Below are 23,740 nucleotides of genomic sequence, written 5' to 3' on the forward strand. Positions count from 1 at the left end.
TCTTTCTCTATTGCCGTAGTCCCCATTTGTTTAATTTAAAGCATTTGTGCTCTCCTCTTTATCTGACAAGGCTTCCAGAGCAACTCACATAAAATGAATCAGTGGGGAATTGTTACAGTAGAAAGATCTTGTGGAGGGTTAGGCTTCTCCTCCTCCTCTTCCTCACATAGCATTTGGTGGTTCTGTGGCTTTTGTGAAAGTGCACTGCTTTGGCTTGACAAGCACCAGCAGGGAGAAAAAAAGCTCTTAAAGGGACCATTTTTTTCTATCATGTTAAGCTGCTGCTGGTAGTTTATTTAAGAACTGTGTATATTGTTTAAATTGCTGATGGCGCAAGGTGATTTACAAGATTTAAAACATAATGGCAACAACATAAATAAAATACAATTTAAAATAAGCATAAGACAATGATTGGAACTGCCACTGAAAAAGATGTCTGTTGAAAATCTTGTTTAAAATCTTGTTGAATAAAAAGGTCTTAATGTCCCTTTAAAAGCTGGTTTTAATAAATCCCCAAGGAGGACTTTCCAAGATCTTGGCACAGGATCACCACAGGAAAGGCCCTGTCCCTGGCCATGCCAGAGGCAGATCCTAAAGCCTCAGCAAGCTCCTGTGGGAATCTTAAATGCCAGAGGCTGGTTCAGTTATATTTTACTTTCCTTAGGTTCGAAGGGTAGCCAAGGTGAACTACACCACAATATATGTTAGAAAGCCTAAGAAGTTTTGGTGTACAGAAGCACAAGGGAGCTTATGTACAGAAAATGCAATAGGTTAAAGAAAGCCTATGTATATGAGATAGGCATTGAGGAAAAAAAAAAGCTTACACCTCTCCCCTTCAGTTTCCTGGAGGTTCTTGACAGCAGTGAATGGATTCTAGTGGTGCAATTTCCAGGACTTGCTTGTGCAGGTTTTTGGTTGTCCCCCAGTGAAATCCAATCATTGTTGGCATTTCTGGAAGGTTATGGACCTACTCTCAGGGAAGAGTTGAGAAGCTGCAAGAAGCTTAAGGCCAACTTTCCAATGCAACCGCAGTGCAGCCCCAGGTAAGGGAACAAAAGTTCCCTGACCTTGAGGAGGCCTCTGTGATCCCCCCCCCCCCCATTTGCAGGATGCAGCACATGATACATGGCTACATCAGTGCTGGGAAGTTGGATAGGATTGTGCCCCTGGTTGACTATCATTGTTAAAAGCATATACATAGTAGCCTGTTAAAAGTGCAGAACTGTAACATTTCCCCAGATGCAGTCACTTACCATGGTCGCATCAAGTCTATTAAAAATAAAATATTGAAATGATCGGAGACCCACCTGAAATGGGCTTGCAACGCACCTATTGGTTCCTGACCCACAGTTTGAGAAACACTGACCTAAACTATGCTAGGCACATCTCCATACTTAGAGGAAAACAGAATCTGTGGGCTACCATTCCCAGTCTTTGCTAAATAAGCAGGCAGACAGGCCAAATGGTGAATTTCATCTGAAGGAGAATCACACTCCTCTGACCAGATAGGACTCAGGTCTCCTTGTAGTCTCAGTTGTCTTCAGTGTACAATCACTACAGGGGTTGAAGGTGGTCCTTAATGTAACTTAGACCCAGATCATGTAGGACTTTAAAAGTTAGAACCAGCATGTTGAATTGGACCTGAAAACAAACTAGCAACCATTGCAGATGGTACAGGATTGGCATCACACCGCCGTACCCTGGGCTCCTGTCGGAATCCAGGCAGCTGCAGTATACACCACTTGATATCTCCAAATTCTCTTCAAAGGCAGCTTCATGAAGAGCACATAGCCATAGATCAGTGCATATACTGTATAACTGAAACCAGGTCCATCTTCTCTGAGCATGATTTATTCCGCCCCACCCCCCCAACAAAAATATTTTGAGTCTGATTTTCTCAGTTTCTAGTTTCTATCATAGTTTTCAATTGCATTTCGGTTGTATATCATTCATCTTCCAAAGATCAAACAGTCTTTTTGCTCTTTAGGTTCACATTTAACTAAGAGAGGGCTGCTTTTCCTGAGAATATCAATGTCAGTCCATTCAAGAAGGCTGGGATTTGTATTCTTGTTGGAGAGAGAGAGAAAAAGGACCCTAGTTTGGTGGCTACAGCTTATTTTTATGACCTTCACACTTAATCAGTGGGTCACTGAGTGTGAACTCATGCAACTGTATTTTTTTTCCTTATTCACCACAAAAGGCTCTTTCAAGCAGGGTAACAGCTATGCAATATGCTGATCTTCTAATGGTTCAACATGTTCGGACTGCGGCCGTGCAACTTTAAAAAATCAATCCTTGTCAAAACCCCACCTTCACTACTTTTCATTGAATTCCATATCAGCATTAGCTAATGTGAATTTTTTCCAATCATGTAGAATGTCCATGGCTTTCTAAGACTCCATTAAACATTTATGTCAGCTGTTCAGAGAACTCTTCAGCTAGTTCCTGGACTCCAAAGTACAGTTCTTCTGATCCTGCTGATTTATAAATGTTTAATAGTCACATCTTGATTACAGACAATAAATGTTTGTTCTAGCCGTCCCTGTATATGGTAGAAGAGGCGCCCTGCGTCCTCTTGCCAAAAACTCATGTGCATAGCAAACTCTTGCTGTTATAATATCAACTCTTATATCATTGGTCTGATGTTCGCCAGGTGAACTGATATTGCAAAAATGTCTGAAACAGGAATGTTCGTTCTTGTAATCCAGTGTTTCTCAAGCTGTGGGTTGGAAGTTGAACCCACTGTGTGGGTTGCAAGCCAATTTCAGGTGGGTTGTGTGACACCTAGCTCAGCTGCCATTGAAAATACAGGGTATATAGCTGCTGGGCAGGGTGGTCTCCCAGAAAGGAAGAGGAATGCTGCTTTGATCTGAGTAGGAGGGAAGATGGAATGCTGGAAAGGGGGGGAACACTATTAGTTTGGAGAGAGATGCTAGTCTATGTTCTGCTTTGACTTCAGAGCTGGAAAGTTTGAATTCCAAGCTATGCAAAATAACAGCTTGAGTGTGCTGTGTAATGGAAACATTGTCCAATTGTGGCTTAGGAGGTGATGTCACTTCCGACCATGACATCACTTCCAGGTTAATTGCATCACTTCTGGTAGGTCCTGACAAATTGTCATTCTAAAAAGTGGGTCACGGAGCTAAAAAGTTTGAGAATCACTTCTGTATATTAAAAAGTGAGGAGAATTACACACTTCTTAATTTCCATGATAAATGATATCTGCGGAACTCTCTTCATGTAGCATAAATTTTGGTTACAATTTAGGGATTCATATCAAGAGGTATAGGCAGATATATGTGGGAAGATGTTTTTTTGGTATAGTGTGGAAAACTCACAGCTTTATACCAACTTGGGAAAGTGGGTTTTTGCGAGGACTTGCTGCACTGTTTACTAGAGGGGAAGTCTGCTTACAGTCAGTGCCTAAATTATCCTCAGTTTTTATCAGATACTGCTGCCCGAACGGCCCCTCCTGACCAAGGAATTATGTCAGAGGTTAAAAGAGAAGATGTTTCAGACCTCATTGATAAATTAAAGATCAATAAGTCACCCACATGGCATCCACCCAAGAGTTATTAAGGAATTGAAGAATGAAGAATGAAGTTGCTGATCTCTTGACTAAAATATGCAACTTGTCCCTCAAAACGGCCACGGTGCCGGAGGATTATAGCAAATGTCACACCGATCTTTAAAAAGGGAAGGAGGGAGGACCCAGGAAACTATGGACTGGTCAGCCTAACATCTATACCGGGTAAGATGGTGGAATGCCTCATCAAAGATAGAATCTCAAAACATGTAGACGAACAGGCCTTGCTGAGGGAGAATCAGCATGGCTTCTGTAAGGGTAAGTCTTGCCTCACGAACCTTATAGAATTCTTTGAAAAGGTCAACAGGCATGTGGATGCGGGAGAACCCGTGGACATTATATATCTGGATTTTCAGAAGGCGTTTGACATGGTCCCTCACCAAAGGCTACTGAAAAAAAACTCCACAGTCAGGGAATTAGAGGACAGGTCCTCTCCTGGATTGAGGACTGGTTGAAGATCAGAAGAGTGGGTGTCAATGGGCAATTTTCACAATGGAGAGAGGTGAAAAGCGGTGTGCCCCAAGGATCTGTCCTGGGACCGGTGCTTTTCAACCTCTTCATAAATGACCTGGAGACAGGGGTGAGCAGTGAGGTTGCAAAGTTTGCAGACGACACCAAACTTTTCCGAGTGGTGAAGACCAGAAGTGATTGTGAGGAGCTCCAGAAGGATCTCTCCAAACTGGCAGAATGGGCAGCAAAATGGCAGATGCGTTTCAATGTAAGTAAGTGTAAAGTCATGCACATTGGGGTGAAAAATCAAAGCTTCACATATAGGCTGATGGGTTCTGAGCTGTGATAGATCAGGAGAGAGATCTTGGGGTGGTGGTGAACAGGTCAATGAAAGTGTCAACCCAATGTGCGGCGGCAGTGAAGAAGGCCAATTCTATGCTTGGGATCATTAGGAAGGGTATTGAGAACAAAACGGCTAATATTATAATGCCGTTGTACAAATCGATGGTAAGGCCACACCTGGAGTATTGTGTCCAGTTCTGGTCGCCGCATCTCAAAAAAGACATAGTGGAAACGGAAAAGGTGCAAAAGAGAGCATTTAAGATGATTACGGGGCTGGGGCATCTTCCATATGAGGAAAGGCTACGGCGTTTTGGCCTCTTCAGCCTAGAAAAGAGGTGCCTGAGGGGGGACATGATTGAGACATACAAAATTATGCATGGGAAGGATGAAGTGGATAGAGAGATGCTCTTTACACTCTCACATAACACCAGAACCAGGGGACATCCACTAAAATTGAGTGGTGGGAGGGTTAGGACAGACAGAAGAAAATATTTCTTTACTTAGCGTGTGGTTGGTCTGTGAAACTCCTTGCCACAGGATGTGGCGACGATGTCTGGCCTGGATGCCTTTAAAAGGGGATTGGACAAGTTTCTGGAGGAAAAATCCATTACGGGTTACAAGCCATGATGGGTATGTGCAAACACCTGATTTTAGAAATGGGCTATGTCAGAATGCCAAATGCAAGGGAGGGCACCAGGATGCAGGTCTCTTGTTATCTGGTGTGCTCCCTGGGGCATTTGGTGGGCCGCTGTGAGATACAGGACGCTGGACTAGATGGGCCTATGGACTGATCCAGTGGGGCTGTTCTTATGTTCTTAGAGTTAAGATTACAATCCTGATATTAGTTGGACCTTCACACCTGTAAATACGGCTTCAGAATTGGATGGGTGTTTTGTATGAGTGAATTAGCTGCAGAATTACTGCCATTAATGTTAACTGCAGTCAGTTTTACAAGTAATACAATCAATTTTCTCATCCTGGCACAAAGGCTGCTCTTTGTTAACTCTCTTTTGCTCCAAGCCTTTAGTTCTCAAGGTTTGACAGGTTTGGTTTTTGCCCTTTCTGGAGCTAGAGATGTTGAGCTTGTTACGCCTACATGCTCATGGCTCAGTGGCAACTGCAGCATGAAGAGATGACATGTGTGCATGAACGAACCACTGCAGATGAAGTGTCGTGGACAGGGCTTTCATATCATTTCAAAACCTTTTCAGTGTGGAGTGGGTCACACATTCAGCTGTGATTCATCAAATGATGGTCAATTAGGGGTTTATGCAAGTGTTTGAACTATCTCACACTTTGGAACAACAGCAGTTTGATGTTTGATGACATTCAAAGTGAATGTGGAGGGAGACTTATCATAACAAGTCTATGAGACCCCTGATTTTTCTCTTTGTGGGCCCAGTCCTTTCCAACCTTTCATTATAGATGCAGCCTTGCCAACAGGGCATGCACTACATCCTGGGGGCGGGGCAGTCACAGTAGCCTCCTCAAGGTTAGGGAACATTTGGCTGCATCAGTGCTGGAAAGTTGGTTCAGTTTGGGCCCTTTGTGTGTGTATGTGTATCTGTTCTGCAGTTTGTGTACATTATGCGATTAAAATGCTAGCTACCTAGGAGGGGCACTTCCTTTTGAGAGGAGTGTTCAGATCTTTAAGGCTTTAGAGCGGCCTGCTTTTGCAGAAGACTTACTCTTCTGTCACAGATATGGGGGGGGGGAAAGCTTTATGGAGCACAAATGGGAGTCTGTTGACACATTACAAAAACACAAGTGGAATGGAGCTTGGCATGCTGGTGAGGGCGTTGAAATTTAATAGTACATTTGTATCATTTATCCCAGTGGGAAACAACACAGGATGTTGCCTTGTAAATTTTTACTACTCCATAATAAAATCTAACTATAATAAATGATGTCTAAGCAAATAGTGTAGCAGCTTCTGGACCGCATCCAAGCTGTCTTCAATGCTTGGTTTGTTTGTATTTAAGTTACTTATATTCAGGTGTCTGGAAGCTGCCTTGGGTTTTCTAATCTTGTAGGGCAATAGGTAGACAACATTGAGATAAGTGGCTTTTCCTCCTTTCTCTATTTTCAAAAATTACTCCCATCATTCTTACAGATCCGGGATAGCTTACAATAAAGCAAACAAAATCATTAATTTTAAAAAAACAAAAACCAGAAACAGAAAACAGAATTCCAGAAACAGAACTCCGCCCCCTGCCCCGCCCCCTGCCCGCCTTCCCAGGAAAGTGTGGGTGGGATGGCAGTCTTGCTGAGCAAGCCCTCCTGTCTACTCAGAAGTAAGTCTCAGAGTCACTGGGGCTCACTCCCAGGAAAGCGTGGGTGGGGTGGCAGTCTTGCTGAGCAAGCCCCTAGAGCAGGGGTGCTCATTATGTAGATTGAGAGCTACCAGTTGATCTCCAGGCGAAATGAGTCAATCGCAGGCTTCTCTCCCGTCCAAGCATCCCTAGAAGTGAGCCCCTGTCAGGCTTGTGAGCCCAGGGAGGGAGCCTAGGGAGTGAGTCCAGGGAGCCCAGGGAGTGAGCACCTGACGGTTCTGTGTGGTTCTGTGTGCAAGGGGTTTTGCACTGGTCTTGCTGTGATGTCTGTACAGAGATCTTCCCCTCCCCACACCTTTCCCCTGTTTTTGCACTGGTATGTATAGAGATCTGCTTCCCCCTCCCCCCTTTGTATTGGAATCCAGGAAGATCTGGTGAGGAGGTAGATGTGGTGTCAGCAGTGGCCCCTTTAAGGGTAAGGCCTGGGCATCCAGCAGAGTGTGCTTGCACAGCTGCAGCCGCTGGAAGGCAATAGGGCCCTCAGGGATATAAGGAATACCAGAGGCAGAAAGGGTTTGTGGGTTTTGAAGGAGTGCAGGTTGGAGGTAGGAGAGGAGACTGACTGGGTTTATTGAATTTGGAATCTGACTGTGGATTGTGACTGGACTTGGATACCCTGATGGATTTGACTGACCTACCTAGAACCTGACCTTGGACTGTAATTTGACTTATTGGCTCTGGACTCTGATTTGGTAACTCTGATTGATGGGACTGATTTACTTGGCATCTGTGGACTGGAACTGGACTCACTTTTGCTTGCTGCACTGGTGAGTTGCACAAGGGGGACTGATCAGCCTTAAGCGGGCACGAGGCCCAGTGGTTTGGAATTTGGCAGAACATCATTGTAGCAGAAAGATAATGTGATCCCCTATTTGAGTGCACCTGCTTTTGTGAGCTTCATAAATTCTGACTCTAGTGATGATGAGTTCTTGGGGTTTCCAGAAAACTAGAGTACTCATACCTTTAAGTCTCTCCATTTGTTAATGACAGTGATAATGGTTCTTAATGCCACTGTTGACTGCTGTTCACTTTACATGGTTCAAATGTTATTCTGTTATAGTTTATTAAATATTTTATTACACTATTTGGTTCAGAATATTTTTTTCCTTATTTTCCTCCTCTAAAAACTAGGTGCGTCTTATGGTCAGGTGCGTCTTATGGAGCGAAAAATACGGTATATTATACCAGCAATATGCTAGAGTTAAAACAAGCCACATAGTTAATAAAATTCAAATGATACAAGACTGGGGTGGGGCGGAATGACTACCCACCAGGCTCTACCAGGCCAGTTCATCAGCCCCTGTCTGGCAGGATGCTAACTCTGCTTCGAAGAAAACTACTCTTACCTTTAAGGCCATCTTATCTGTTCCCAGGAAGACCTAGTTTCTTGTCCCCCATAAGAACAGAGGCAGCCACTGAGAGGAGTGTAAGAAAGAGTAGCCCAACGCCCCTCCCGCACCTTCCATCAGCTCTTTAGCAATGTGTTTCTACCTGGCTGCTTCTGCCTCAAAGAAGAATTAAGAACAGTGGTTCCCAAACTGTGGGTCGTGATCTGATTTTTGGTGGGTCACCAAAGGATGATGGAATACCCTGATGCTATTCAAAAATCAGTTACTGTAACTGCTAATTACCCTGCAAAGAGCTGAGCTTTTGCAGTTTGCAAGATAGCTGCTAACAGTCCTATAAGGAGTTGAGCTCCTGCAGTTTATAAGCATGCGCAAATATAGGGAGATAAATGTTTGAGGGTCTTTTTTGTGGTGGTTATTGCGTATAATTAAATAAATAAATAAAATTTCTTTCTGCATCTCCTTTTTTTAAAGTCTGGTAAACCTAGGTGAGTCTTGATAGAGTGTTTTAAAAAGTGGGTCCTGCTGCTAAAAAGTTTGGGAACCGTTGATCCTGAAAGTGAAAAAGAGCTCTGTTTTGCTGTTCTTTGTTTCAGTGTCAACCTCTGCATTTGGCAACCAATACCAATTTATTTAATAGTTTTGTTGGCAGGTAATAATTATGCAGATTAATATGGAGAAAATTGTAAATCCAGAGCCAGGATGATACAGTGGTTTGAGAGTTAAACCTTGACCTGGAAAATCCAGGTTCAAATCCAAATAGGGACCAGTTTTTTGGTGGACAGCAGTCACATGTTTGGCAACTGTTGGCCTAGTCTGAAACCTGTTTCATACATGGTAATTGGTCCAGTTTGCTTAACTGACTTGACAGGGGGAAATCTGAATGTATCTTCATTTCAAATCAGCCTGTTAGAATTTAGCAAGCTAAGACCCCTAAAATGGAATGAAAGAGAGTGGCCCAGCTGGGTAGTGAGAGTGAGATATTCAGGAGGTGCAAGTTGGGTTTTGCAAGATGGCGGCCAGCCAAGGTACAAACCATAATGTTGTCGAGCTAGGAAAGAGTTAACCCCTAAGAAGATCTCAAGATAAAAGAAGAAAAAGAAAAACAATCCCTAGGAAGATCTTTCCATCTGGTGCCAGGATGATGCTGAACAGCGAGTGAATGGTTTAAGTAATAAAATCTTAGTTAAGACTATGATTTTACTTTATTTTTGAACTTTGACACTTGATTTCAAATAACAAATTTGATTGCCTGTCTGGTTTTTTTAAATTTCTTCCATTTGAATCCCCAATATATTTATTTGATTCTATTAAAGCCAGAATTCCTACTGCTTTAACCCACAGAGCAATTAGCTTCCTGTCCCTGACACCTTGGTCAGCCTTGCATGCTGCCCAGCTAAAACCACCCAGTGTGTGGGTGATTTAATGGGATGAGTGGATGGGAGAGTACTGAAGCAAGGATGTCTGATAAGGTACTCCTTATCCTTTTTCCCTCCTCTGGAAACTCACTGTGAAAGTTATTGGTTAGAGGACAGACCCCCAGCCTGGTAAAGGAGTAGTAAGTGACCCTGATCCTGCATTTTTAGTGGCAGTGAATCTTCTCCCTCCTCCTGTGCAGCCAGGGTGTGACTATGTGTGTATGATTTTGACATCTTCTCAAGGTGGGAGGGCGGCACATGGTCCTTTCTGGTGCTACCCTGAAGATTGTCATAAGAATGTTCGCAAGAAGCATTGCCCTTACTCTGGATTTGGTTTATGATCTATTAGGTAGCCAAAATTGATTGCATGGAGTTATGGCACCAATATGTTGACTGCTAAGTGATCCCTGATTTGTTGGGATCTCTATTCTCAGCAAGGGAAAAAGGCTTAGAAAGGGCACATGGCTGCCAAAAGAGACAACTGAAACAAGATGATGGTTGAAAGAAAAAAAATTGTAAATATTTGGTGTTTCAAGGAACATTTTTGGCATTATGAAAAGTTCTTGTTTTTTTGTTTTTGTGCACTTATGTTCCAAAAATGATTATCTGCGTAATTTGATGCGGTTTTAATCCTTGCTGTGAGACTGAAGTGTTACCAAGTGCAATTTCAGTGTGTTATCTTTACAGCTGTGTCAATTTTTATTTACTTATTTGTGGAATTTATATTCCACCTTTGCATACCATCAAGGCAGCTAAGATTACAGATAAAAACTAAATCAGATCATAATTTAACTACTTTAAAACAACAGCAAAAACAGGTGGCAGCAGAAAACTTAATAGGAACAATTTTCAAGGGGAGCAAAAAAAAAAAAACACTGAACAGAGGATAGGTGAAAATCTGCTGCAACAGAAATGGTCTTCAGAAGGTGGTGGAAGACCAACAAAATCACCAAGGTAGATCACCTGAGACAGAACTGTGCAACTCAAAATTGCCTGTTATCGCCTCTAGTTACACCCCTGACAATTTCATGAGAAATAGCCGGGTCTCTAAATGTGATTGTGATGTGTTTGACTGGTGTGTTTGAAACTTGGGTCTATTTGACAAAAACCTGCTATCTCCAGTAGTTTTTCCTTTGCATAATTGTTTGCTTATCTGAGAAATTTTTTTTTAACACTCAAATGATACTGCATTCAGCATAAGTAGATATTGCATTTATAAAGGCTACATTTTATTACAATGAACACTTCTGTTTTTTTAGAATAAGCCTTTGATGAGCATTTAATGCCACTTGAACATTTGTTTCTTTTTTAATCTTAGGAACTGAAAATGAAGCATTATTTCCTGGGTATTGTTGTACAACCAGGTACTATTATAATTTCCCTGCTAAAATTGTAGGAAGTAATTTTCACTTAATGTATTCTGCAGAATCAAACCTTTGCCCATCTCAGATTAGGACTGATCCAAGGACTGATCATGCACTTCTCCCCATTTTTTTTCTGTTTTCTGGAAAAAATTCATCTGTTTCCAGAAAGTGGCTGTTGGGGATGGGGGGGGGAGGGGGTTAACAGCACTGGAGGCAACTTTGTTTCAAATTAACACTTGAAATGCTGCCAGTTCTGAAAGTAGCAGTGGTGAAATCATTGCTGCCCTGCTGTGTACCTGGTAGCAGCTGGGTGCCCAAAAGAGAAGCAGTGCTTTTGTTAATGCATGTGACATGCTCAGGAGCAGTCGTGCTTCCATTGCTAAGCAAGCAGGGTCCTGTCCCCCTTAAAATCTTGCAAACATTTTGCCAACTTTAAGAAGCTGATTTCAGCTTTTTTGGGTGGGGCGGCGGCGGCGGCAACACTGAAAATAGCTTCCCAAAATCAGTGAAATACTGGGCAAAAAAAAAAAAAAAATGGCAAGCTCTATCTCAGATGTCACTTGACCTAAAGAGATGACGTCTCGTGCGATGCACTGTGAAAAATGTATCAGGCAGCGATTCAGAATTAAGCTTGTATGATTTGTCGCTTCATTCTCTACCTGGCGACTTCCCCTCTACACTGAGCAAACTTGTTGTCATATGAACTTGTTATCCTATATTACCTGGGATGGAGGAAGAAAAAAGGCGGGGAGAAAAGGCAATGACAAAGGGAGCCAAACTCCCTAGTGGATCAGAGCAGGTGGCAAAATCAAGCCACAAGAGGAGAGAGCAGGAACAAAACACCTATGAGATACTACAGCACAGCTGCCGAATGGCAGTCTTTTAAAAACCTCCACACATTTCAACTGCATGAGGGGAAAACGAAATATGACAACTGTAGATTTATGCTTTTAAATGGGTCTGCTGCAGTCACATAGAAAGTGAAGGGTGGGGATCTTTTTTAAACTAAAGGAGCTCACGGGAGAGAAGCACAGAGCTCTTTCTCCCTGCCTGCTGCTTATCTTCCTTCAGCCCTTTTCTCTAGGAGCTTTTTCCCTTGGTTGAGTTCCAGTACTGAGGTGTGCTCAGCCTGGAGAGAGGAAAGTAGCCACTTAGGGGATGGTTCCATGTTGCTCGCCTGTGCATCCCTTTGTCATTAAACATGGATGCTCTCCCTGCTTTCTGTGTAATTGTGACAGAACGATCTTGAAATAAATGGTTCTGCTGCTGTTTGACCCTGAGAAAGGAAGCTTTCAGCATCTATCTTCCTTGGAAGCAGAAATGAATTCTCGCTGTTTAATATGTGGTCTATCGGGGTTGCAGGACGATGTGACTCTAATGGTCCAATTCTACCCTCCTCCCCCACTGGCATAACTAGTGTTGCACTGGCAGAGACTGCTTTATGGCTGTCACAAAGCAGTCTCTGGCAGCATCCACTGCAGGTCCACCCGTGGAGAGGCTGCAGTGGCCTCCAGCTCTCTGAAGGGCCCATGGACACCTGCTGGAGCAGGTAAGCCTATGCAGGGAGTTGGAGGGAGGTAGAGAGGGGGTTGAATGGGGTGCATGGAGGGTGGAATTGGGAGTGGTGGGTGGAATGGGGCATGGTCAGGGAGGAGGGTAGATCAGGCCCAAGTGGCATTGGCAGTGGCACATTGAATCCTGAGTTCCTTCCTGGGCCTGATCCACCTTCATGGAGCACTGCGGACTTGCTCTAGCGAGTGAGCTGGTGCATGTTGCCGCATACTGGCTACTAGGGCTTACCTCAGGGCAAAGGGATACATGTCCACTTTAACCCGAGAAGACCTCCAGCAGCCCAGAATCCCCCACAGGATGCAACAGAAGCCAGAATGGTGCCACTGCATTGTTGCACAGGGTTTTAGGTAGATTGGACTGCCCAAGGAAAAAAGAAAGTGAGCACCTGCATGAACTTTTGAGGAGCATGCCATTCACTAGGAATCAGCTGTTCGTTCTTTCAAATAAGGAGATGTGGGCCTAACTGCAGGAGTGTCTATACGGCAAAGAAATCTTCCAATGCAGGTGTTTCCGCTTTGCAAAACTGCATTTTCAATTCTCTAAATGAAACACAATTGCTCTGCGGACCTGTGAAGAATTTACTCTAATTTTTTTCCCTAAACAAATTTTCTTTTTAAATTACAGGAAGTATGTTTTATGTTAAGTCTGAGGGAAATAAATTTGTTTTGAGTCGAACCCAAAGGACTAACTGTCAGGGTGAGCTTTTAAAGCTTTCTGTACATACACAAAGCAAATCTGAAAGCGGATAGGCCTCCGAGCAAGGGAGAGATGGAAGTAGAGCAAGAATCGCTGAGGGCAATGTGGCACTGGAAGAGGACCAAGTCAGTCTTAGGCTAGGGAAATGAGCCGTTGTTTCTTGTAATGTAGATGTGTTAAAAAGAGGACAGGCAATCGATCCATCCCAGATGCATTAATCTGATCACACTGTGAAAAGTCCAGATTGAAACCCTAGCTGTTTGCGCTGTGAAATATGGGGATTTGCTCCATTTCTCTGTGAGCCCTCGTGCCACTGTGTGAAAAGCCGGGAAGAAATGCCCTACCTCTCTGCTGCTGAACGTCGAGCCATTTTATTGTTCAGCCACATTAAAACTATTTCAGACAGTTATGTAGCACCATGTACGCTGCCATGATAGATTACCATAATGGTAGACTCTCTAATGTTTTTATAATGGTCAGCTGATATAATCCATAACCTGAGACACAGGCAATTGTTTGTAACTCTTGCTGGAGGTTAAGTTGCCACTGCTTAATATTTTATGTTCTGAAAATCTTTGCAAAGGCTAAAAGCTTTATTGGTTATGCATCTTTCTCCTGCTCTGGCTTCCTTTCCAAAGTATGCCATGAATGAATTACGCAGAAAGGAATTTTATACAGTTCTCAACAGTGGCGTACCCAAGGGGGTGCAAGGGGGCAAATGCAGTTCACAGCCGCATCTTAGGGGCACCCCCTCTCCTCCCCCTTTAAAGAAAGGGGAGGGGAGAGGGGTGGCCCTAGGAGTGGCAGGAAGCAGCACATGCCTTTTCTGATTTTGGAGGAGATGCGTGCTGCCTCTGACTCCCGTGGAGCCTTTTGCATCCCTTCTAAGCAGTGTGAAAGGCTCCATCAGAACATTCAGGAGGCAGCCTGGAAGGAGGCAGGTGGCACACACTCCTGGTCACCACTTCTAGCGGTGCCAGAACATTCTGATGGAGGCTTTTGTGCCACTTAGAAGCGATGTGGAAGGCTCCATTGGAGCCTGGGCTGCCTCCTTGAAACAAAAGGGGAATGGAGGAGGCAGCTATGTATAAGTAATTGCAGTAAATTGCAGTAAATGCATAAGTAATATGTATAAGATGACATCGCCACAGTTATTTACGGGGCAGGGGCAGGTGGCCCCTGGCAGAGAAAAGCCAGGAGTGCCTCTGGTTCTGAATTAGAATGAAAGCTAGTGATGCCAACATTACCACTAGGACTAAAAGTTTTCTATATTGGCAATATTATGCACACTACCAGGGGTTACATCAAACTGAAGTCAGTGGGATTTGCTTCTAGGTAAACATGTGTAGGATAAACCTGTGTAGGATTAGACCAGTGATTTTCAACCTTTTTTCATCTCATGGCATACTGGCAATGCACTACAATGGTCAAGGCACACCATCAGTTGTTTGACAATTGACAAGGCACACTGTGCTGCCAACGGGGGGCTCACATCCCCGAATGGCCCTACTCGTATGCAACCCTCTCCCAAATGCCCACGGCACATCCACGGAGCATTCATGGCACATCAGTGTGCCATGGCATGGTGGTTTAAAATGGCTGGATTAGACTGTACACAGTGCATTGGTAGTTTTTATTTATTGAATAAATAAATGAATTTCTACTCCTTCTTTCTCCCAGTAAGTGCACTCAACAATTAAAACAAAGAAATTCAGTAAATCGCATAATAAAACTTTTAAAAATTCAGTTCACTGAAAACATAAATCATGTCGGCCATCAAACGCCATCCTAAACTAAAATGATTTTAAGTCCCACTGAAAGGGCTCCAGAGAGCGAGTAATTTTTAGTTTCAAGGGGAGGGAGTTCCACAGTGGAGCAGCACCACCTAGAAATTCCGGTTCCTCACTGCTGTTCCCGTCACTTACATCAATGGCAGTGTAGTTAAAAGAGCCCCCTCTGGTGACCTCAAAGGATTCGTCAGTTTATATACCCTGGTCCTGAGCCATAAAGGGCATTAAAACTCAAAATTAGCACCTTGAGTTGTGCCTGGAAATGGACTGGCAGCCAGTGTAGCTATCAGAGCAGGAATACAACTCAGTTGAACCAGGAAGCCCCTACAACCATACAGTCAGCTGCGTTCTGCACTCATTGCAGTTTCTGAATAGTCTTCAAAGGCAGTCCCATGTAGAGCATGTTACAGTAATCTAACCTAGATGTCACTAAAGCATGGGCCATCATGGCCAGATTGGAACAATTCAGGTACCAGATTAATGTGTAGTAGCACACAATACGTTGATTATTTTACTTATGAACCAATCCTGTTCCCCACCAACCTATGCAATGCAGACACACTGCTGGAGTGTGCACTGCATCCAATGGTGGAGGGGCAACCAGACAGCAGAGTGGTAAGTAAAAATATTTTTTGCATAGCTCTGCTTAGACTGCCTGACCGCCAATGAGTCTCTTTGGGTCTATATCATCTGTTTTGCTGGAGTGAGTCCGAGGAGGGGCAGGGGAGATGTTATGCCAGGAAAATGGGGATTGGATCTGGCTAATGCCGCCAAGATCCGACGCTCCCACCTTCAAAATGCTCCCTTCCCCAATCCTTCCTTGCATATTGATTGGGAAAATACTGAGAGTTTTGAACCTAGCTCTTGAGAGTTATTTATCTTGTGCTTTAATTATCTGTCCAGTTTCAGATAATGGCCAGGAGTACAATTCCGTTGCAAAATACCAAGGATTGAATGCCCATACTTACGATGGCATGTTATTAGGTAGAGATCTTCAGAAAAAAGACTTAATTGTTTTCAGAACTCTCCTACCCAGGTGGAAAAGGGGTTGTTAGCTCTCTTCCAATTGATTACCTGTAAGTCAAACCATCTGCAATTGATATGACTCATTTATGAAGCAGTTAGAATCTTTTACATACAGTCTGACTGGGATGTCACTGTTGGAATACAACAGTAAAGATTTTTGTGGCATTTTAGACTATCACATTTATTGTAGCATAAGATTTTATAAAGTACAGTGTAGTTCATCACATACATGTGCTTCTTTTTAGGCAGGGTCATTCTCTCTCTCTCTCTCTCTGTGTGTGTATGTGTGTGTGTGTGTAGACATGTATAGGGGAAAAATGAAAATCAAATGGCAGGAAATAATTTCTTGACAGTTATCTGCTATTTTCTGATGAACTTAGAAGTGTACATGTTTAAAGCCTGGTAGTATTTTGCTATGGCAGTACTTGGTGGACATTGGGGTGAAAAATGGTGGAAAAACCATAATAAACAATTTGTGGTTCACAGATGATACAACATGATTGTCTGAAAATAAGGAAGAGCTTAGAAGCCAAAACTGCAAGACTATGCCTGATTTGCTTTGCCCATGTCATGCATGCAGATTCAATAGAGAAGTTAATGATGTTAGGAATTGTTAGAGGAACAAGAAGAAGGGGCAAGCAAAGAACACACTGGCTTCATACCATCAAAAGAGACAAAGATGAATGTCTAACAATTGAAAGAAGCTGTACTTGACATGGTAGCATGGAGAGCTCTCACCTATAAAGTCGCCAAGAGTTGGACATGGCTGAATGGATAAAACACACACAGTACTTGATGATAACAACATTCTCCTAGTGGTGCTTATTCATATAAGAGTTCATAGAATCAGTCATCGTTATAAATTCTGATTTCTTACATTTACGACTGTGACCAGATGAAGAGGCAGCCCCTTGCTGTGTGTCTGCTTGGTGCACATTCAGTTTTGACTTAAGTTTGATTCTGACATAACGCTTGGGGAAAATAGAGGCAACCACCTTGCTCAGTTAATTCAGTACATGTCCCAGTTAGCTTGTACAGGCCTTCAGGGAGAAGCAGGAGCGAATGTGTGTAAGTCATCAGTGCGTCTCTGAGGAACGGTCAAACCCCCTTGAATAAGACAAATTTAGCAGGTTTATCACTTGCCTCTAATTTCCTGTCTGCAGGAAACATGACTCAGTGATCTGTTGGCACAAGCTTTTCCAACCCTTTTCAGTTTGGTCTGTGGCTTTGATTTGAGGATGAAACTACTTTAGAAGACCTGCTGGATGATATGTATGTAGAGACTAGGGTAGTATAATCTTCCTTAAGCTAGGGTTACTGGATACAAAGTGGGACAGAGTGCCTATATTTTCAACCATTGCATAGAAGAGGGGTTTTTTGTTTTTTTTGGCAGATGCAGCTCAACGTGGAAGGGTTTAAAAGGCTGCACCTGCCAAAATTCCCTCTTCTATATGATGGTTAGGCATTCTGTCCGCCTTTGTATCTGGTAACCCTTCTTAAGTCCAATCTTAGAAACTGCTCTCCCCTACCAATGCATCCCACACCACTGGAGAGCATCCTGCAGGGAGGGACAGTCTCAGAGGTCTCTCCCAAGCAAGGGGAAAATTTGTTCGCTTACCTAGTGATACACCTCCATTGCCCAAATGAATCTACTCAGACCTGCACCAGAAAGGTGATTGGGGCTGGGAATGGAGGAGGAAGTCAGCAGTGCCACTGCCACTGTTACTGTCCTCTTCCTGGCGTCAATCCACCCTCCACTCTTGCCTCTGCCACATTTTGCCCTCCCCCTGTGCTGATTTATGGTGCTGGGGCTCATTGGAAGGCCATTGGCATGCAGCCACAAATGCTCATTGCTTTAGGTGGCAGCCTGTCTGCACAAATGGCATGTCTCAATTTACAACAGCCATAAAGCATGCTGCATTATTGGAACCTGAGTTCCAGCGGTGCAGCATATCCTTAGGATTGCTCCCTTAGTGATTGCCAACATGGCTGATCTCTTGCAGGATCTAGTAGGCATAAGGTAGCCATGTGCTACTCACAGAGGCTGATGTTATGGGAATTATTATTATTATTATTATTCATTATGTGCTCTTTCATAATATGGGAGCCATCCTGTTTTATCACTATTGCTTCTTCTTAACTTAACCTCTTGACTTAACCTCTTAAGGTGACTTGGACATTGCAGGGAAGTGGTGACAGAGACATGCTAGTGATTCACATATGTTTTTGCCATGTTCTTGACTAAATGCCTAAGGGCGTGTCCCAGTCATTGACCAGAGAATTCTCCAGCCTCCAGTTGCCCTAGAACTTCAAAAGCAATTAAAAGAGTGCTTTGGCTGCCACCAGCTAGAGAAACAAAAGCTGTTAGGTAGGGTTTTTTATGTTTGTAATGTGTTGTAAGCGATTTTTAAGATCATTCAATCAAAAGGGGGAACTTATAGTTTCCCAAAAATTAAAGACTGAATTTTATGCATGCTTCCTATAGAATTCTTGCTCATACATCTAATTTTGAAATGAAATCCTCAGACTGACCCAGGACTTGTCAGGTCAGCAGGGGAGGATAGCCCTTGCTTTCCCGATAGCAGAATGGCACGGGAGCGTAGTGAGATAGCAGAAGAAACCGGCAATCCCAGACAGAGCCAAGGAAGCAGACACAGGCTTGTTTGTTGCAGAAGCATGTATTGGTAAAAGGAGCAGGCAGAAGAGTAGTCAGGCATACGGTCCAGAAGTCAGGGATACAGGAGGTCAGAGTCACGAGAAGGCACTCCAAAATCAAAATACAATCCAGCAGCACGGCACGCAGAAACTCCACCACAACGACCCACACCTTGGTGTCTGTGCTTGCCCCATATATACCGGAGCCGGCCAATCAGAGTAGGGCGACCTCATAGTCACAAGACAGTCTTGTGACCCGCTCTGATTGGCTGTCCAGTGGTGCATTGCACCACTCCACCATAGCCTACGTGACTCTGCACACATCTTCCCAGAGTCATGTGACTCCCACCTGCAACAGGTCCAGCTGATTGCATCAGCAGTGCTGCCTTGCTGATTGCGTCACACCAGGCCCAGATATCAGGACCTCCTGCCACATCCTGGCTAATAACAATCTCAAGCCTGGAATGCCAAAAGCCTGACAGGACTGCTGAAAAGCTGAAGCTTTGAGACTCTGGCATGTTGTTAGGACCAGTCCTGAACCAGTTGAGACCCCTTTCTCAGAGGAGGAGCAGGACCCCAACCAAGGAGTTTGTTTTTCCTCAAGGCAGTTTGAGGAAACGTTGCCACCCATAAAATGTACTGGGGTCAGGAAATTTGGAGGGGAGGGAAACCAGGTCAGGGTCCTGCTGAAGCCCCAGGTTGGAATGGGGCAGCACAGCCAACTATAAAGCAACATTTCATGATGCCCAGAGGTCTTTGGATTCCTTGGCTGGACAGCTCCCCTACTGTTTCAACACATCTTGCTAAGACTTGCTGCTGATACTGTTTTGTGCTGAATAGTATACCAGTATGCTGGAGCCATATTGTTCAAGCTTGCTCAGAACATGACACACATTCAATGCTATCACTTCTCTGAAATGTCTGTTAGAGCAGAGGTGTCAAACATAGGGCCCGCGGAACAAATGCGGCCCCTGGAAGCAATTTATCCGCCCCCCTGTTAGAATTGGGCTCTCCCAGTGTGATAATTGGGCTCTCTCATATCTTGAAAATATGAACAAGATTTGCACATTTTCTCTTCTGTCATTTGCAGCATTTGCAGCTAATGAGTTTCTATGTGAGAACAAAGTGCTTATTTCTGGCTATCGTTTGCTTTAACATTGTCACTTCCAGCCCTCAGCAGGCTTCACAATTGCTAACTTCGGCCCTCTTTGTGATACGACTTTGACACCCCTGTGTTAGAGGGTGGAAAGATACTCTTCAGAGTTAACATTAAATCCTTGGGTGTAAAGTAGTATCCCAGGGAACACTGCATCCACATTTTTGTGTTGTATAGGAAACCTGAAAAGATTGATTGGTAATTGTGAACGTTACTTGGTGACAGGTACTGTAAGCATAATTTCTTCTCCTTTCTTTTCCCCCACAGGTATGCGAAGTTCGGTAGTCTGCAGAAAAGATATCTGAATTTTTAGCAGCTGAAGGACAAATTCAGGTAATTACAGCATCTGTTTAATTGATACTGAATGGTTTCGGAATGACATGAGCTTGATCGTATAGCTTCACACATCATGAGTAGCATTCCAGCTCCTGCCTCTAGGAACAGAAACTTCTTTTATTCACAGAGAAAGCTTCTGTTCATAGAGGGGGCTTCTGCTGGTGGAAAAGTTAGCTAGGACGCCACTCTGCGGTTATATATATATTTCATTTTAAGGATTCAGCAATAACTATCTTTAATGTGCTCCTTTCTTTAGGCACTGGGGATAGGTAGCATCTATGTGGGAAATGGGCATGGTAACTGAAGCATTTTATTCCATGTGCATATTGAGGTAGTTTGTGGGGCTCTCATGAGCTGTACGTAATGCCTTAATTACGTCTATACTGGTTTGTTGTATTTCTCAAAATTCATGGGCAATAGTAGTTTTAACTCATTAATTAAGTGGGATACTGATGGCCTTTTTCTAGTAACAATCTACTTTCAAGGTGGAAAATGAAAAGAGAATAAACTAGTATTACTCGATTGAGCTGGAAATGCATTTTCTTTGTAAATGTGAATGTGGGGTGCTAATGAGAGTAGTTTCCTCTTGACCGTTTCTGCACGGAAAATATGTATTGCGTGGTTGTCATCAAATATGGGGCATATTAATAGCTTCAATGAATAAATCCTATCTTGAAATACCTAATGTCCTAGAAGACCTTATTAAGGCTACTTTAATGTAGGCAAAGGCAGATTTTTCGGGGGAGATGATACAGCTATGTTTTTCTTTTTTATGATTTTCCAATCCCTTTGTTTAATGTTTTGTTTTACAGTACTTTCTTTTGAGCACACATACATGAAGCTTGACTGAATACACTGTCACTTGCAAGAAGATTCATAGAAGTATGGAAGCGATAAAATATTCAGACCCCCGAACTTGTAGAATAGATTGAAAATTTTATAGTTCTTATTAACATAGAGCCCATGATAGGTTTGAATGACTTTAACCCTGCTTACTCCTTGTAGTGGCTGAAAAATCGTGTAGTGATTAATTATGTTTAGAATTGTTTATTTGTATCCCACATTTCTGTAAGATCATCAGAGTGGCTTCATATTGCCGTTTCCCCTGATTCTTAAATATTTATGAGTGGCTTGCCCTCGGTTACGTGAATTACTTCATTCATATGTAGGGTTGGCCAAACTGGATCTGGCGACTGATGCCAGATCTGCTGTGGGTGGCCACTTGAGAGAGAGAGAGAGAGAGAGAGAGAGAGAGAGAGAGAGAGAGAACCAAGTGGTAGTTACTTATCATGTACTTCCCATGTGATCCTTTTAGTCAAATCAGGAAGAGCAGGTCTCAACATGCTGTGCACTTTCTGTTTTCTATAAAGGGGCCACAAAGAAGGAACTATGTAAGTACTGTATCTGCTTCTCCACCATCTTCCATCACTCCTTCCTTGTACTGTCCCTTTAAGTTTAAAGTGACCCCATGAGGACATAGAGAGGTGAGTGAACCAGGTTACTGCTGCCCGCGTGGTTTTTTCAGTTGCAGGCAGTGATGATCCCTTTCCCTGCTCACTCATCTCACGCCTTCCTCATATGCTTCCTTTAAACTTAAAGTGAAGACGAAAGGGAAGGAGCGTGGTCAGTAGGTAGGGAAGCAGAAGCTGATCAATGCCATTTAGTCTGCAGTGGGCTGGAGGGAGCTGGCAGCAGACTCGGGGCACCTACCTGAGGGCACCCTGAACCTGCTGCTCACCTGCCACTGACGCTAGCTACCTTGTTTGCTTCATGGCTAGGTCGGCCTTGCTAGAATGAATTTGCAAATGATAATTAAGTTATCATTCTATATGAGAATATTATTTGTTCTTGGATTATGCTGTACTGTGCATGCCCAAAGCAGGAATAAAAATGTAAATTTTTGCAAATCACGAGGGTCTTTGAGTTTAAGCAAGAAATAATCTTAGAAGTGTACACATTGCATGTTGGGAAGATGAACTGTGCCATTCATATTGTCCTCATTTGCTTTCCATTCCTTCACACAAAAGGCTGGGAATTTTTGTTAACCTAGCGGGCATTTTAAATTTATTTTGGTACATGCTCTGCTATTGCGGTGCTGGTATTTTGTTTATATCTAATTTTCAGTTTAGGAAATAAAAGATCTAAAAATATTCAGATCATGCACAGTGGCTAATTTGTTTCAGGCACCTAGTCTTGGCCTCAGTCCAATGTTAATGAGATAATCAAAATGCTGAATTTTTGTTACACTGAATAGGTGACCTGGCCCCCATGCATCTTTGCATGAGATATTCTTAGAAGTCCAAGTCCCACTTGTGTCCCTTTTGTTTGTGCTCACCCAGGACACCTTCTGCATACCATGGTGGCTTTCCATTCTTTCCCTATAGATTATACAAAACGCTTTGAGAAATAGACTTGTTGGATGAACGGAGTGGGGGGAGGTCCCTACTTCACATATTACTTGTATATTTCAACATAAATGCCTCTAGTTTAAAATATATAGGGAAGGACCCAACTTACCAAACCTAGTAAAAGACGGGCCTTTATGCTGGCGAGACTGAATATCTTTCCATCGGCATTACATCAAGGGAGATTCTCTAAAACTCCTCGTCCAAATAGATTATGCCTATTTTGTTCAGTTGAACCAGATAGTCTGGATCATATCCTTCTTTGGTGCACTGCCCATCACAACCTCAGGTCCCACTTACTTGATTCTTTTCTTTCTTCTCTTCCTGTTTCCCTTGTTGATCCTTTCCCAATTCTTCTCAGTGATTATTCCCCTCCTGTTACCAACCTGGTGGCGGAATTTTTAGCGGTAGTTTCTAAGGCCAAAGTTTGAAGTTAACATTTCCAAAGCTGTTCTATTTTATTATGTTATTTATTCTCTGTAAACTTTTAATATGCCAATAAAGGTACTGAAGTGTGTGTATAGGGAAGGCTGGGCACATCACATGCCATGAAGGACACATTACTGTCTCACAGTTTTCCTTTAAGTGTTTCCTGGCAGCCTGTCTGCACAGGCACGTAAGGCAGTGCAAGGGGTTTTGCAGGTAATAGGAAGCCTGAGTGTACTCCCATTTCTCCATCCAATGCTCTATCTGTGCTCCATGCAAGTTATTCATGCTCTAGGCAGTCATTCTCAACTAGGGCAATATGGCTCCCTGGGAAGCCCAGGCATGTTTAAAGGGGCCATAGAGTAAAAACTGTGAGAAGGGGATTTTAGGTTTATCTGTTTGTGTTGTATCCTTGTTTGAGAGATGATGTGGCCCTCCTGCCAAAAACTTTGGACATCCTTGGCCTAGAGCACAGTCGCTCTGTGAGAGGAAGGGCTGAATGAGTATAAACTATCCATTCTCAGCCACATATTGAGCCCATCCATCTTAAGAAAGTTGAATTGATTTTCATAAACTCTGAGACCACATCTCCATCTCCCCCTTGCACCTCATCCTGTAGAGGAGAGGCACTGTGAATTGGAGGCTGGGCAGTATTCCTCCCATTAGACGTACTGTGAAACTTTAAGGTATGAACAGACAGTAGAACGCTCTGCATTGCTCTTGACAGTTGAATATCTGAACAACTTCAATTTAAAAATGAAACTTTTAAAGTATGATTAAAAGTTCTGTGGATCAGGTTGGCAGCGCCTTTGGTCTCCAGGTTTTTCAGTCTACATTTA

The 23,740-nt window shown here is 43.2% G+C and overlaps 1 protein-coding gene across 4 annotated transcripts in view; it reads left to right on the plus strand.

The window, feature by feature from the left end:
- ADGRL3 (adhesion G protein-coupled receptor L3) overlaps positions 1–23,740 on the plus strand; it is a 675,925-nt gene that overhangs the window by 113,862 nt on the left and 538,323 nt on the right. For all 4 annotated transcript variants that reach the window (XM_066612512.1, XM_066612511.1, XM_066612509.1 and 1 more), the window contains exon 2: positions 20,002–20,067. The gene's annotated coding sequence lies outside the window, so the exon portion shown is untranslated. The remainder of the gene's footprint in view (positions 1–20,001; positions 20,068–23,740) is intronic.

The sequence above is a fragment of the Tiliqua scincoides genome, chromosome 2, assembly GCF_035046505.1.
Source record: "Tiliqua scincoides isolate rTilSci1 chromosome 2, rTilSci1.hap2, whole genome shotgun sequence".
NCBI classification, from domain to species: Eukaryota; Metazoa; Chordata; class Lepidosauria; order Squamata; family Scincidae; genus Tiliqua; species Tiliqua scincoides.